This window comes from Protopterus annectens, chromosome 11.part0 (genome assembly GCF_019279795.1).
Source record: "Protopterus annectens isolate FY-2018-M chromosome 11.part0, PAN1.0, whole genome shotgun sequence".
NCBI lineage: Eukaryota > Metazoa > Chordata > Ceratodontiformes > Protopteridae > Protopterus > Protopterus annectens.
This window is the reverse complement of record NC_056745.1, coordinates 185,074,341-185,091,202: the sequence shown is the minus strand read 5'-3', so window position 1 is coordinate 185,091,202 and position 16,862 is coordinate 185,074,341.

The following is a 16,862-nucleotide window of genomic DNA, read 5'->3' as shown; positions in this document are numbered from 1 at the left end:
ATCCACCAAGTTTAGTAGACATGACTTTCCCTTGATAAAGCCAAACTAGGTTGGTTACAGTGTTTGAAAGCTCCATTGAAAATGGGCTTTTACTAATTAGACTTTCTTGGTAATCAAATGTCAGTAAATAAATAAATAAATGGTACAAAAGACGGTCAGATGTCTTGAGCATGAATTTATGCCTCCTCTTTGGACTTGCAATTGTGCAGTAGCTCTGACAAATTAAAGTCTGTTGAGGCTCTGTATGCAGGATAGAGATCACCCATTAGTAGCCTGTATGATACCAAGAAGAGGAACAAGGCTTTGAAATGGTCAGTATAGTTTTCATGATTTAAGCCCTTGATTTTCCTAGTAAGAAAGCATTGTAGGCATTCAAGTTGTGTCAACTGTTTGGATGGGGTCAAACTGAAAGGAACATTATACTCAATGAACAGCACGAGGAGTGCAAAATATTGTGGAATGATCACATCTCTGGACCTGGATTTCATGCCCTTAATATTAAGCTGGGCAATGAAAAATCACTTTCTTACAATAGTGGATAAGTAGTGATTGAAGAGCAGTTCATTAACTACATAGGTTCCCAGGTCTCTATCTACTGGATCAAATTTCATAACAGTACTAGCTAGGACTTTGAGATATAAAGACAATGCATTTTACGTAGGAAGCAACCTAAAAACAATAAAGTCTGCAGTCGGGAATAGGGGATTGACCTCAAAATAACTAGGTTGTGAAACAATGTGCCTGTGAGTTTAAGAAATGTAACATAATTAGTCACTTCAAAACTAATTTTGGATGATGTGCAATGAGTGAAAACATATTTTTTAAACAAAGTAAATCACAATCCTTTCCTGTCTTTATGCCCCAGAATGTGCCTTGTATCTACTGAACCTGTGTTGTTATTTTATTGCATGCATATTGCTATGTTGCTCTGGAGGCACAGTGACATATTATTTATGGTGTTTTAAAGGCAGGATTAAATTAGATACATATGTAGTTTACAGTTTAGCTGTATCGGTATAGCTGATCATGCCTAGTTTTTAATTGTACATATTTGTTTTCCTTTCCCTATGACCTATGACCTACAGTAATAATACTAATAATTACACATCAGAACTTGTTTGTGAAGCACAGCCCTAAGGAGACCGGCGTGGGCTGAGGAGTGACTGGTAGCGCATGAGTCAGAGAACTGCCAAAGTAATTTACTGATTTTCATTTTACTTTCAAAGCCAGAGGGGGATCTAGTCAGTATACATGCTTGTCAAATATTAACAACTGAATATTCATAATTCAAGAGATATTTGAGTAAACTCTGTAATTTACAGTTTGCAAATGCTGTAATTCAAAAAGTTTTTGAGTGAACTACTAAATTGCTTTATGGGAAATCTGTAATTCAAGATGTGCTTGAGAAAACCATACAGTTTATTACATGTGAGTACCGCACCTCTAGAGAAATAATCTGTACTAGAAACAAGATGCATTCATGACACTGACTTCTGTCTTGAATTAGCCTCCTTTGTACCGTAACTTCCACTGATGCATCACTAAAGTTCTTCAAAAGGATCTTTCTTAGTATTCTAAAGAAGTATGCTATACCCAAAACAACAGCAGTTAGGGTTTGTGTATGCTTGTATATTATGTCTTTATTATGTTATATATGTTAAATGTTTCTTGAATATTTACGATAACTGTGCCTCATATTTAAGTATTCTGTGCTTACTCTAGCATTTATTTCTGCTTTGGGCCCTTGCCCCCATTGCTGAATACCTTCTGGTTGTATCGTAGTGCCCCCTTCTATTGCTGGGTAGTTGTACCCCAGTTCCCCCTTCTATTGCTGGGTCGTCATACCCCAGTGCCCCCTACTGTTGCTGGGTCATCATACCGCTGTGCCTCCTTCTATTGCTAGGTCATCATACCCCAGTGTCCCCTTCTAGTATTGGGTCATCATACCCCAGTGTCCCCTTATATTTCTGGGTTATTATACCCTAGTGCCCTCTTCTATTGTTGGGTTGTCATACCCCAGTGCCCCCTTTTGGTGCTGGGTTGTCATACCCCAGTGCCCCCTTCTATTGTTGGGTCATCATACTCCAGTGCCCCCTTATACTGCTGAGTCATCGCACCCCAGTGCCAGCTTATATTGCTGGGTCTTCATACCCTAGTACCTCCTTTTATTGCTGGGTCTGCTAACTTATCCTTCCACTCCTGAACTAACTCTAATTCTGGACTGTTGCTGGTAAAGAACTTAAGGGTGTCCTGGGAGGGGCTTGCAGACAACTGCTTTCATGAGAAGGAAGCTTTTTTTGTTATGACCTTCCCTCATTTTGTCCCTGCCCCTAAATTCATCTTGTAATGGCACCTGAGGGCTACTGTCCTCTATGGTCAAAATCTCCTCTCAAGGAACACCGAGATAAATGTCCCTCCTCCTGGGATAGTCACCCTCATCCATCAATTTATTGATAACAGTCTCTCACACATGAAGAATACATACACATGTATATATAGGTTCATAGGTTCATAGGTTGGTACTAGGCTATCGGCCCTAAGGCCTATACAAGCCTAGCCATAACAATTCCCTGGCTATTTCTTCCCACACTATTTACTTTCCTGGACCCCTGTCTAGCAGGGTGACTGACGTGATCCCCGGGGTGAATTTCCTTTCTCCCATCCAATCATCAATGTTCCTTTTGAAGAGGGCCAAAGAGGCGCTCTGCTTGACATGTGTGGGCAGTCTATTTCAGAGTCTGTGGAGTCTCTGGGTCAGGAACCTATCCCTCCAGCATGTTTTGTTTATTGTGATGGCAAGGTTTAGATCCCTGGAGCATGTGTCTCTGAGGGATTGGGTTGTAGCATGTCCAACAGCTCTTTTTTGACATGGCCTTGTATGTTAAGCAGAGATCGCCTCAGAGTAGACGATATGCGCAGAGTATAGCTGGAGTTTTTTAAGGCGGTCAGCATAGGGCATCTGCTTTAGGCCTGTGATTCTTTTAGTGAGGTATTTCTGTGGCCTTTCCAGTTGTTGCAGATGTCTTGAGAGGTACATACCAAATGGGGCGTTGTATTCTATAATGGGTCTAATGAGGGATGAGTACAGTGGGACAATGACCTCCTTTATTTTTTGATGAAAAGCCCTTAGTGATGAGGTGTGCCACATAGAAGGATTTCCTAACTGTTGTGGTGATGTGGTTATTGAAGGTGAGACCACCGTCCACCTGTGTCCCTAAGTCTCTTATCACACTTTCGGTGTTTAATGTACTCCCACCTATGTGGTAATTCACGGGTACATGTTTTTTCACAAAGGGGATAACTATACATTTCTTGGCATTGAGCTTGAGCCCATGGTTCTGGCACCAAGCATCTGTTTCTGTAAGGCCCTTTTGTAGAGTATCCACATCATTTGGAGATTCAATAATGGCTCCCAGTTTGCAGTCATCTGTGAACTTTGTTAGCCAGAGTCCATTAGTGTTGGCCTGTACTTCAGAGAAGTAGATGCCAAACAAGAGAGGTCCCAGGACTGAACCCTGAGGTACTCCACTTGTCACTTGTCTGGAGCTGGATTTGGAGTCAGCTACTTTTACAGTGTGGGTTCTGTCAGTAAGCCATTTGGCAACCCATCGAGTGACATAGGGATTCATGCCCAGCTTAGTAAGCTTATCTATGATTCCAGAGTGGGGGATGGTGTCAAAGGCCTTGGCGAGGTCCAGATAGGCTGTGTGGACTGCCTTACCCCCGTCCACAGCTCTGGAGACTGATTTGAAGAAGTCAATCAGGTTGCAGAGACAAGATCGGCCCTTCACGAACCCAAACTGGGTGGGGTCCAGTGTTTTAAGGTTGCCAATGTCTTTGTTTATAAGTTCCATGATAATATGTTCCATGGCCTTGCAGATCAGGCTCATCAGACTGATGGGGCAGTAGTTCCCAGGATCCAAGGTGGATCCCCCCTTGTGGAGTGGGATAATTGTAGCTGGGCGTATATATATATATATATATATATATATATATATATATATGTGTGTATGTGTATGTGTATACAAGAAAAACCTAACCAAGCTATGACCCCTTAAGGACATCAAGTGTTTCAGCTATATGGCTACTGAATGTCCATGACTTTTCACTTTTTCTCAGAGACAATTACTAAAACACCAGTTCTAGCATTTAGTCAATATATTTGGTAGAAAAGAACAACTTTTCTCACCCAAAAATATGAAATAGAAGGTATTCCCCAAATGGTTGTTTATCTGCCCAGCCTTGGTGAAATGCTAGCCAATACTCGATTACCTGAAGCCCGCAGGACAGACAGCACTTCAACATCAATAAAATTGTGAACTTTTGGTGCTCAATCATACTGCTGTCCTCAAATTTCACAGTGGCTAGGGTATATGGAAGGTGTCCTAAAACTTTGTAAGGTGGACGGCTGGTCCAGTCCTTAACAGGATACATCCCATATGGCTTAGTCTACTGCAACAGTGATCTAATGATGAACCTTAGCATTCTGACCTTTAGTATACATTGTAAGATTATTGTTAGTGGTTATATTACTCACTGAGAAATATGCCTACATTACATTTTTTACACTGGTAAAAAAAGTGTTGCATTTCTCTACTTCATTTGTGTAAGACTTCAATAATGTATTTTTATGTTTTGGGTTTTTTCCCCAGCTCTGTTGAAAAGGGGCACAAGCTGGTCAGACTATCCAGGTTAACTCACTCACTCACTCACTCACTCACTCACTCACTCACTCACTCACTCACTCACTCACTCACTCAAAGTAAGTAAGTAAAGAGGTGCTTCCTGTCAAATGAGGCAGTTAACTGAGGGACTGTATGCTTGAGTTGGCAGAAAACATCCCACAGTAGTTATCACTAACAGGAAGGGAATTTCTCCAGTGTTTTCGTCAAATTACTTAGTTGTATGAATAACGCCTTGAGTCTCCCTGGAAAATAGGACTTGCTTATTGGGAGTAATCCAACCAACAAAAATAAATGAATTAAGAAGAAATAGACCAACAAGGACTCCGTCAAAGCAGAAGCTAAAAGACTACGATGCTGAAGATGAAGATAATGCTTGACTAAGGGGATGTGGCAGCAAACAGTAAAGAGAGAAGTGAGAACAGGAGACGGAGCAAAGTGCACAAGAGAGGTGTTGTGGCGAAACCCATAGGAATTGCAGGAGACATTATTCAAGGCATTAAAAGAAGGTGTACAGGAAGTCACCATATCTGATGGAAATATGCTGAATGGAATACATCTGGAAAATGGTCTGCATCTGACTACAGACAAAGCTGTAAAATGTTTTGGAAAGCTTAAGTAGCTAGAGTTATACAATTAGTAGGTGTAGTATTAATTAATTTATTTATTTTTTATTTATTTCCATATGTTTACTGGGAGAGAACACTGATTTTAATGGATCATTTTTTGTCTGGGAACTGATATTTGTAGCTGAAATGGGGGTGTATTGAGGTCAGGATCGATGATTCAATACTTCAAGCCTGAAGAAAAAGAACTCTGTGGAAGATGTAATTGAAGCACTAAACAGAAAAGTCAGCAGCTGATGAAATTTCAGTTTGTGAAAATGTGGTCAGACTCAAAGCTAGATGCTGTTTACTGTAATGACTTTTTTTACATGCTAACACTGTAATTTGTTTTCATACGCAAATACATGCACACAAGTACACACATGAACACATATTTATAAAGAATGAATAGTTGTGTACTAGAAAATAAACTCATTGAGAAGAGACATCCATTGTCGTAAAGAAGTGAGTAATGAGGCAAATTGTTTTGTTTCAGCAAACATAAGCAGCGCATTAGTGAAAATAGAATAGTATAGTCATAGTAAATGGAAAAGGAGAAAAAAAGATTCAGTCTTCGTAGTCATTTATTACTGAGCTAAGTGAACGGGCTGCTGTGCTGTCATTCATCTCCGGGAGGTTTAATGTGTGTGATGTTTACACACTTCATTAATGCTTCATTTCAGTAAGTTGTTTACATTCAGAGTAATTTTAATCAAGCCTGGTTCTTTGATTTGTGCCCACTCACTCCTAATGCATCATCATCCTGCCTACTGCAGAGTGGTGACATCAGTTCAGTAATGTGTAGGCAAGACGACGGATAACATTTTGAAAATAATCATATGGTGACAATAAATCTTGGAATATGAAGAGTATTTGAAGGGGAAGCTATGATTATGTAGGATTATATCACACTTATCCTACTTAAGAGTTGGGTGAAAAGTATACGATGCAATGTAACTGTATGGGGTGCTTCCTGGTACCCAAAACGTCAGATTAGTAATAACATTGTAAATATTGGTGTGGATTCTCACTCATGTTTATAGTTTTGTGATATAATTTATTTATTTATTTTTATTTATTCTTTATTGACTGTGTGTTTCAGCTGATCTTTGGATGCTTTTCAGCCAAGACCCAGATGTGGAAGGCACAAAAGTACAAGCAAAACATTCAAGTACAATATTTCAAAGACTATACAAGTATACAAAATTTGTTTGCAAAACATTTGCATATTTCAGAGCTGATGGAATCTTTCAGTAAGCAAGAAAGTCATAATCATTATGCCAATGACATTAGCTGTGAGTAACTGTTACATGATAGATGGAGCACCATATACACTATTAAAAATCAGCAACCCAAACTCATACCCCCATTCACTCTCACATCAGTTCTACCAACACAATATACAAGCACTTCACTAAACTAAAAACCACCACCTTGGCAATCGACAAACTCCCTGGAGAGTACCTCAAAATTGCTGCTAGTGCTATAGCTTATCCCATCTTCACAAAGGTGGTCCCTCAACCGAACTTACAACTACTGCCCCATAGCAATCTTATCCCACCTATCAAAAATCCTTGAAAAATGTATCCATTCTCAGCTGATGAAACACATACTTACAAATAGTCTCCTCACCAACACCCAACATGGCTTTCGCCCACCCCGTAGCACCACCACAGCACTCATATCCTTCACCAATACTGTCAATCAATATAGAAACCAAGTGAACCTAGTGTCTGCCACCTTCCTTGATCAGTCCAAAGCATTCAATACAGTATCCCGCCATAAACTACTTACTATCCTAGCCGAACTCAACCTAAACAACCCCTCCTTGCTCTGATTTCAAGACTATACCTATCCAACTGCCAACAAGCAGTTAAGTGGCATAATCCCCCCCCCCCCCAGTAACAGTAGGTGTACCACAGGGATCCATTCTGGGACCCCTACTATTTAATATCTTTACAAGCAGCCTCCACACCTCCACCCAGCAAGTTACAATAGTCCAGTATGCAGATGATACTACACTGATCTGCTCAGACCCCACACTCCAAACACTCCAGACTAAAACCCAGGAGGCCTTCTCCAATATCAAAAACTCATAAAAAAACCAACAACTAATACTTAACCCCAAAAAGACTGAACTTATGCTTTTCCACCTACCAAAACTACTGACTCGTCTGCTCTTTTCTGTATCAGTTCTGTCAGTAACACCCACATTTCCCCAGTATCACAAGCTAAACTTCTTGGTGTAATACTTGACCAAAACCTAACGTTTGACAAACATACAGCACAGACCATATCCAAAGTCCATAAAAAACTTGGAACCCTATACCGCTGCAAAAACTATCTAACCAAAAACACCAGAATTACTATATCTAGAACTTACCTTCTCTCTACATTGCTCTATGCATCCCTTGTATTAACAAACCTTAACAAGACAGACCTACACAAATTGTCCATGTGCTATAATAAAATAGCTAGATTCGCAACCAGTTCTAATTTCCGCTCCCACCACTGTCACTCACTAAAGCAACTAGGATGGCTAGTACTCCCCAACTTACTAAACTATAACCAACTCACCATGGCTCATTACTTGCTGTACCACCCAAACAAGATTCCTGATCTCTCAAGCTTACTTTCACAATTCTGTTCACCAACTATGATCCACAAACAAAGCCCTTCTTGACGTAGCTAAGTGTAGACACAGTGCTGGTGAATCCCTCTACTCCTACACAGTTGCAAAAATCTGGAATTCTCTTCCACCAGATATCAGATTGCAAAACAGCAGTCCCACGTTTAAAACACAATTAAAAGCCTACCTCAATCTAATCTGGCAATGTACCTATACTGACCATGGCTAGCTCTACTACCACCGTACAGATAAATCTTCCTCTGGCACTACTCAAAGGTAAAAAAAAAAACTACCATAATGAATTGTATTTTTAAATGAATGTATATAACTGTATATGGTATTACTGCACTCTCTTACTCAAATACATTATATTTTCTGCTTTACTACTGTACACTGTATATATTGTACACTTCTGTAACTTCTCATCATACTATGCTATGATATGCTATTGTTTGCTCTATTGTTTGTCTATTAATTTGTACTTATCTCTGACTTTTGTATTTTTATCATGTGTGTGGAGCTTTTGTATTTTTATGATTGTTATGTATGTGGAGCTTTTCTTCCCAGGTCTCTGCTGAAAACAGGCACCTGATTGCCCAGTCAGACCAACCCAGTAATCAAATATAAAATAAAATAAATAAAATAAATAAATATTACACAGGACCGCTGCCTGATCTACAGGATCTTTAAAAGCTGTGATTTTTGTGGGTAGCAGTAACTTCCCTGTAGTACTAGGTCATCTAAAACACTTCCGGTGTGTTACCAATCGGGTTCACAGTTCTATAAGTTAGAAGGTACTGACCAACTGGGTTCATAGTTCCATAAGTTAGAAGGTACTGGATAAGATGAATGATCATTGGTCCAGAATAATCAGAAATGGCTTCTATGTCATTATATGGAGAAAGAAAACAGAATATACAGATCATAGGAGAAGGCTGAGCCAGTCTAAGCTTCTCTGACATTTATTGAAAGTCATGTGGTGATATGGAAATATAAAGAAAGAAAAATGATTGTGTTGGGTGGAATACAATGACCAGAGTCATAGTGCCAGCAAAATGGTTATAGTACTATAAGATAATTTAACATGAATATCTTTAAACCCAACTGTATTAGTGTTTTATAAAAGACAGGGTGGTAGCTTATTGTGACAAACATTTACTTATAAGTTCATAAGTAAGTACTAGGAAATCAGACCGCAGATTTTTACAAGCCTAGCTGAAAAACCCACTTTAAAAGATACTGCTAGCTTCAAGAAGGATAAGACAAGACAGACCGGGGAGAATTTCAGGCTGCCCATCCAATTATCTAGGTAGACCTTAAAGGTGGCAATGATTCTACTCAGCCTTACATACAGTGGAAATGTGTTCCAGAACTGAGGAACACATTGGGATAGGAATCTATCACACTAACATGTCTTATGTATCTGCTGATGAAAGTTTAATTCTCTTAGCCAACTATTTGAGGTACTATTAGTTCTGTGAAGGAATAGGAGGTTAAATTGGGTTGGAACTGTCATGGCTCAAAAGACTAGATGCAGTTCTCCATGGAGGAGTGCATAAGAGACTACATGCACAGATAGTGCTGACAATCTCTCCTGATAACTAAGATTTCTGAGGCCACTGATGTTTTTAGTTATGAATCTCTTAGGTCTGTCAAGTTGTGTGATATGTTTCTACAAATACATACCAAAAGGTGCATTATATTCAATAATGGGTCTGATAAGATGCAAATAAAGTGGAATTAAGACTTATTTGGATCTAGTGGTGATGCCTTTGGAACTTAGATGAGCCAGATAAAGGCTTTCCAAACTACTGTAGAGGTATTTGAGGGGTGCATCACCTATATGGTAAGTGAAACTGTTTTGTTTACCAAAATGAACTATGCTACATTTTTTACATTTAATTTGAGACTGATGTCCTTGCACCAACTGTTAATATGGCTTAATCCATGTTGGAGGAATTGTGAGTCAGTTGAAGATCGAATAACAACACCAAATTTACAGTTATCTGCAAACTTAGTTAACCATTGGCCAGGAGTACTAGCCTGAAGGTCCAAGAAATAAATGCCAAATATGAGAGGGACCAAAACAAAGCCCTGTGGTACACCTCTGGGAAATATTTTGCTTTCAGAAGTAGCACATGTGACTCTAAGTATGTGGGTTCTGACAGACAACCTGTTAGCTATTATATATTTATATATTATATGATTTATATTCAGATTTACAAGTCTATCAATGATGTCTGCATGGGGAATAGTATCAGAGGCCTAGGGCAGGTCTACATGTGCTGTATGCACTGCATAACCACTATCTACTACTTCAGTTACTTTTTTTAAAGAAATTAATGAAGTTAAAGAAGTGGGACCTTCCTTTGACAAACCCAAATTGATGGTTGCCTAGGGTTGAGAGATTTCCAATGCCTAGATTAATGAGATTAGATAATGCACTCCATAGCTTTACATATGAGGCTAGTGAGACTAATGGGTTTATAGTTACCAGGGTCCATGATGGCGCCACCCTTGAGTAATGACATTACAATAGCTGCTTTCCAGACTTCATGAATGTAACCAGTGGAGAGGCTTACATTAAAGAGGTTAATTAAGGGTTCAAAAGGCCATATTTGGCACTAATAATTAGGCAACCTAGTATGTAAGCAAAGCCCATGGATGAAGTATTCTTAGTTTTTGAGAGTGCTGTGAGTATTTGCTCTATAGAAATTAAAGGGGTTGGCTGGTATTGTGGAACCTGTGGATTAGCTATAACTGTGGATGGAATAATATTTGCACTAAATTTATCTAGGATATTAACTATTTCCTTTGGGTCAGAAAGTATATTATTATTGTAGACCAGCTCCAAATATTGTCGGGTGTTAGTTCTTAAATACTTCATATAGTTAAAGAAGGATTTGTAGTTATTTTTGATTTTAGTGCCTATTTTAATGTCATACTCAGCTCTGAGTTTCCTAATGGTTCCCTTAATCTCTTTGTTAGTTTGCTTAAGTGTGCTGTTAAGGTGGGTAGACTGAGGCCTCTTATAAGCATTAAGTATTTATTTTTTCTTGTTATATAATTTATTTATATAGGTATTCCACCAAATGGGGTTTATTTTTAAATTTCTCATATCTGGTGCAGATAGTGACTACCTTTTCAGTACAACTGTTTAAGTGGGAGTAGAAGTCAGAGGCATAGGTAGTAGCTTGAGTAATAGGATCCTTCAGAGGAGGATCGCAGCACAATTTTTTTAGATCACCAAGTAAATAAAGAAGGTTTGTTTTGAGATGTTCCTAAACACAGATGTATTTACGGGGAAGGACCACCAGCTTTAAAGGAAAACGTGACTAAATTATGGTCTGATTTAATAGGACATGATGATACATAAGGAGATATGGAAGAAGTGGCCATATTTGTGAGGATAAGATCAAGGCTGTTCTGGCTTCTAGTAGGATGGTTAACTATTTGCGAAAGAGAGTTAGCATTTATAATGTCAAGGAAGCACAGGGCATACCGATCATTTGCAGTATAGGTCAGACAGTTTACTGATGGATAATTGAAGTCACCTGGTAGAATGGTCTTGGGTTTAATGTGAATTTCAGCTAATGTGTTAAGATAGCTATCATTCTCAGAAAGGGACATAGAGGGTGTTTTATAGCTAGCTATAAAATGGTAATTTGTCTTGGATATGTTGATTTGGACTTCTAGAAGTTCAAATGTGGTGTCCCAAGGAATCTCTTATGAGGTGATATTCTTGACAAGTACTGATAACCCCCACAATTGCCAGTAGGTCTGAAGAGATGATGGGCCGTATGCCTAGGAATAGAGGGAGTGCGTTCATTGCTCTGAAACCATGTTTCTGTAACTGTACTTATATGAATGTGTTCAAGTTGCAGGAGAGCTTCAAGTTTGGGCATTTTTTGTTAAGACTCCTTGCACTGAGTAGGACCACACTAATATGTTCCAAATTAGAATTTACTAGACTGGGATGTCTATCAGATTGAATCTTCCTAAAAAGGCACTATAAGGGCAGCAAAAGCTTTACCCAGAATGGGAAAGCCTTGGTAAGAGAGGTGCAGACCATCTCTGGCAAAGCCGGAAGGCTTGTCAGCGATCTCATTTCAAGCTGGCATATACTAGATCTGCCTAGAATGACACCAGCTACATAACCAATTATTAAAGCCAAATATCTTGTCTTTGAATCTCGGCATCATTTTGGGTGATGGCAAAATACTCATCAAGACCGGTGTAACCTAGACTGGACAATTAGACTGTTTATTACGGGCACAAACTGTGAAACTCTCAAAAATATAATGAAAAAAACAAAGGCTTTTAAAAGAATAAAACTATTTTACAGACATAATTATGAGCTTAGCTGAGGAAAACAAGTTTTACATGATTCAAGTCAGAGCTAGAATAGTAGCAGACTGTTAGAAAAACATCGAAGAAATATGCACCAATGGTACAGTTACACATTATATCAAGGCAAGAAAAAACTGCAACTGATATAGACAAAAAGTACTGAAGCATTAAGTGAGAGTAATGATGGCAGAGATAGGTGGGACAGCAGAGAAAACAATACCTTTTTAAAATAATTTTACTGTACAAATCCTATCTTTTCCCAGACATACACAGAAAAGAAATAAAAAGTAACACTAAGGGATGTTTTCTAAACATACGAATTTATATGTTTCTCTCTTTCTCTTTTTTTAACTTCTGCTAAAGGAACAACAATGAATGCAAAATCTGTAAATGACTAGTCAAAACATTTAAATTGTACTCAGTGTATCAGGGAACTAGAAACTAAGAAATGTTACAAGATAGCAACTGATATACTTTGCAGGATAAAGTTTGGCACAGAATATGATTTTCAAAATGGCAGTGGAGAAGGTCAGAAACAGAATAGAACAAGTGTCTGACTACAGAATACAGCTCTGTACGCAAGTAAAAATGCAAAGGGAGGCGGACTATTTAATTGTGTGATCTGTGTAATCATTTAACTGAACAGCATCTTGCTTAATTTTGTATTACTCAAGGTGTATTTTTTTATTGATGGAGGAATGCTGGAAGATTCTGTCTAGGGCTTCATTTGTTGTGGATGGATGGCATGATGCTACCTGTGCAAAAATGCTAAGAGTCATAAACGTTTTATTTATTTTATTCTCTATGATATGAATTTGTATTGCCAAAGTGAAATCTTATCTTCTGTGCTACTCTTTCTAGAAGGGAGACAGTTTGATTCCCAACAGGAGTGTTGTGCATGTAGAGTCTGCATGTCTTTGCTGTTGATGTATGAGTTCTTTTTGGGTGCTCTGTTTTTCCCACATCTCAAAGACATACTGTAGACAAATTGCCAATCCTCTGAATTGTTTGTAGATGTGAGTTTCATGTGTGAGTGACTTTCTGTGTGCATCCTTCATTGACTGGTGTTCAGTCCAAGATTAGTTTCTCTGCATTATACCCAGTGAATGTTAGTGTTGATGCCAACTCCCCTGCAACTCTGAACAAGAGGAAACAAGCATCAGAGAATAGAGGAATGAATAATTTTTCCTAGTCGTTCAGTCATTTGTTTTACATATACATATTTGTCAATCCTTTCAGGACTTTTGATTGGAAGAAGGGGGGCGCTGATGCTACTAGTGCAGAAAATGTTGGTTGAGGTGAACAACTTTCCTTCAACTATTTTAATATATCAGCTGGTCATATATAAATTGCTCCCTTGTGATAATGACCGTTGCTTCAAGATGGAGTTATGGGGTGATGATAATGAAGGTTTAAATTGCTTCCAGCAGCACACACAGCACTACTCAACAGTTTCTTACTCAGACAAATCCATTTATGCACATCCTGCTTTAGCAATTAATAAGTAAATAACATTAATGATAACGTCCCCATTCATTCAGCACACTTTCCAAGGACAGGGTATGCTCTAGGCTACCCTGCCAGAACCCAGCTGTCTAGCACCACTATTAGGTGCTCTTCTTTTTGTCCAAAATGGAGGTATCAGGGTTGTGGGCATGTGTTTGCCATGCTGAAGAATGTTTTACCAAGTGTTGGATATCTATATTTTGTCTAATGCAGTAAAGAACCAGTGATTTAAATGAATTAATTGGATGCAACCAATCCAACTTAACTTGTTTCACATTTTTTACTTGTGACTTACATTTTTGCAAGGCTCCTACACCTTAGTTTTTGACCTAGTTATGTCTGCCTTCTCACCATGAATAATCATTCCCTCTGATATCCATCAGTACAGGTCTGACCTACTTGAATAGCTGATGTTGCTATATTGCAACAGCATATACCTCTATGGAGTTGGTGAGAGTTACCACTTTAACTACTGTAACATTAGAGCCCTGCCTTCTGGTGGTGATCCTCTTGCAGAATTGTCAAAAAAAGTCCTGGCGGGGACTTTACATACAATGTAATACAAAATGATGGGTTCTATGCAGCTCGACTGAAGAAGCTCCAGCTGTACTCAGTTGCATACTGCCTACTCAGAGGTCCCTCTGCCTGACATACAAGGCCATGTCCAACCCAGAATTGATGGACATGCTCCACCTAAAGAAAACCATATCCCCTCGAGCCACATGCTCTAGGGATCTAAACCTCACAACAGCAATAAATAGGACATGCTGGAGGGATAGATTCCTGTCCCAGAGACTTCCCATTCTTTGGAACAAGATTCCAGTCTACATTAGGCAGAGCTCCTTGCTAACACTCTTCAAGAGAAACCTTGACGAGTGGATGGGAAACAGAAAGTTTACCCCGGGGATCACTTCAGTGGCTCTGCTGGACAGAGGCACAGGGAACTAATCTAAGGGGACGGCGAAAGCCAACATATTCTGGCTAGGCTTATAAATGCTTTGGGCGGATAGCCTAGTACGTACCTATGAACCTATGAACCTAAATGTGCTCATCCTCCTTTCCTCTTAATGTACAATACTTGGTGCATGCCTGTAGTACTCTCAACTTCCACTAGGTGTCAGTGGCAATATACTCCTGCTTCTCTTCTTTCCCCATGAGCAAAGACATATGCCAATATTTGCTAAGCTTTCATCTCTAGTCAGGTCTACCAACTCTTCTTGGATACATTTGGCTTATATGCTGCACTTGTTTCTTGAAGTGTAGACAGGATTTCTGCAGTTGTATGCCAACTTCCAGAATGTAGTTTCTGCCACTTAAATAAGTCCACACCAACTCAAGACAGCGCATGTTTCTAGACAATATAGCTTTCAATAATGTAAAACACAAGAAATTCAACTATTTCAGAAAAAATAGCTAGTAAGGCATACTGGAAAGGGTCACTTAGCAGATCTATAATGTAATAAAATATAACCATGGTAAAATTGCTTGAGTTTTTTATGTTAATTCTAACACATATTGCACAAAATAAATAAATTACTTTGTAAAAAAAGTGTACACCATGACTGTCAGAAGCTTGGAAACAAAGCATTTGGACTACATTTTGCATTCAGGAAAGTACATTTTAAACTATATTTAAATTACTGCATTTATCTTACCATTTAATCAATGTTGTGTGTTTCCTGTTGTGCTTGTTCTGAATCTGAAATTAAAGCTATCAATTGAAGGCACTTCTATAGTTGCACTGCTTTACAGTCTGCAGTGCTTTTCAAGTGTTTTTTGTGTGGTGTCTAGGTGTTTAAATCATTTCTGAGTGGGCTTTCATTGTATTGCATTTTTGCTTTCTCTATTCAGAATTTGTTCCCCATCCTCCCACTTTTTTGTTGTTCTTTAAAACTGGGAGGCTTTGAGCTGCACACCCCTACTGTATATTTGGCCTTGAAATCTTCTCCCAGTCTCATCTTCTGTATACCTGACCGTAGAAACTCCCCTCAGTCTCATCTTCTGTATACCTGGGCCTAGAAGTTCCTCCAGTACTGACAGACAAAACTGGGAAGGCCCTCCCCTTAGACTGTTAGTGTGCTTTGAAATTGCCTTAAAATGTGTGTGCTCCTCATTGCTGGCTTGTCTGACTTTGAATCACCTTGTTATTACTTGTAAGCTAGTTAGATTTGTTTCTGGTACCTTTTCACTTTTGGCTAACTAAAGTGTGTTTTTACATTAAGAAGACTGGGACCGCAATTCTAGTGGGAGTTTAAAGGTAGTCTGGTCTGTCTAAGTTGGGATACACACAGGGAGGCGTAAAGTGAAAATTACATGTGTGATGATGTGTGTTAGTGCCAACTATGCCAGAAGGAGTAGGGCAGTGCATATGTAATATATGCCAACATAACTAGCTGGAGTTTTGTAAAGAACATTATGTCATTTGAATATCAAACTGATTTGTACAGATGCTTGTGTTAAAGATGTATTTTTAAAGTTGCTTGTGTTAAAAATGTATCAGCAGTGGGTCCTGCTGAACAGAAAAGAAGTATATATGTATGACAGACTGTACTGTAACTGATGAAATGTATATATGTTAACAGATGATGCTAGAAGTGAAGGGGTTAAGCTCAGCCCAGTTTACCTCAAGAAAAATAGCCTGAAATTAAATGACTTGGATTAGACCATAAAGATTTTATCTCACAGACCTGAATAATGCCAGAGATGCAATGCCTGGGCTGGGACCCTGCTCTTATTGCCCTTAGTGGTGAACAAATTGCTACCCTGGGATGCCAGAGAATGGCTGGTTAGTCTTTGCAGGAAGGATGAAAGTACTGGAATTGTTTTACAGTCTCCACATGCTGGAATAAGTCTTAGCAAGAAGCAGGGTTCTGGGTGTGTATTGTGGCACATCTGAGATAGATCCTGACTCAATTTTCAGTGAGGGGGTAGTGTGGGAACCACAGAATTAGGTGACCAGATGTGATGTCATTCTGTAGCCAGCACTGAAATTGTATTTAGATACTAGTAAGGGATGTGAAAAATGACACTCAGGAAACCTGACAACAAAGATACTTATCCACTTTATCTCGTCTTGCTTTAGTATGTAAC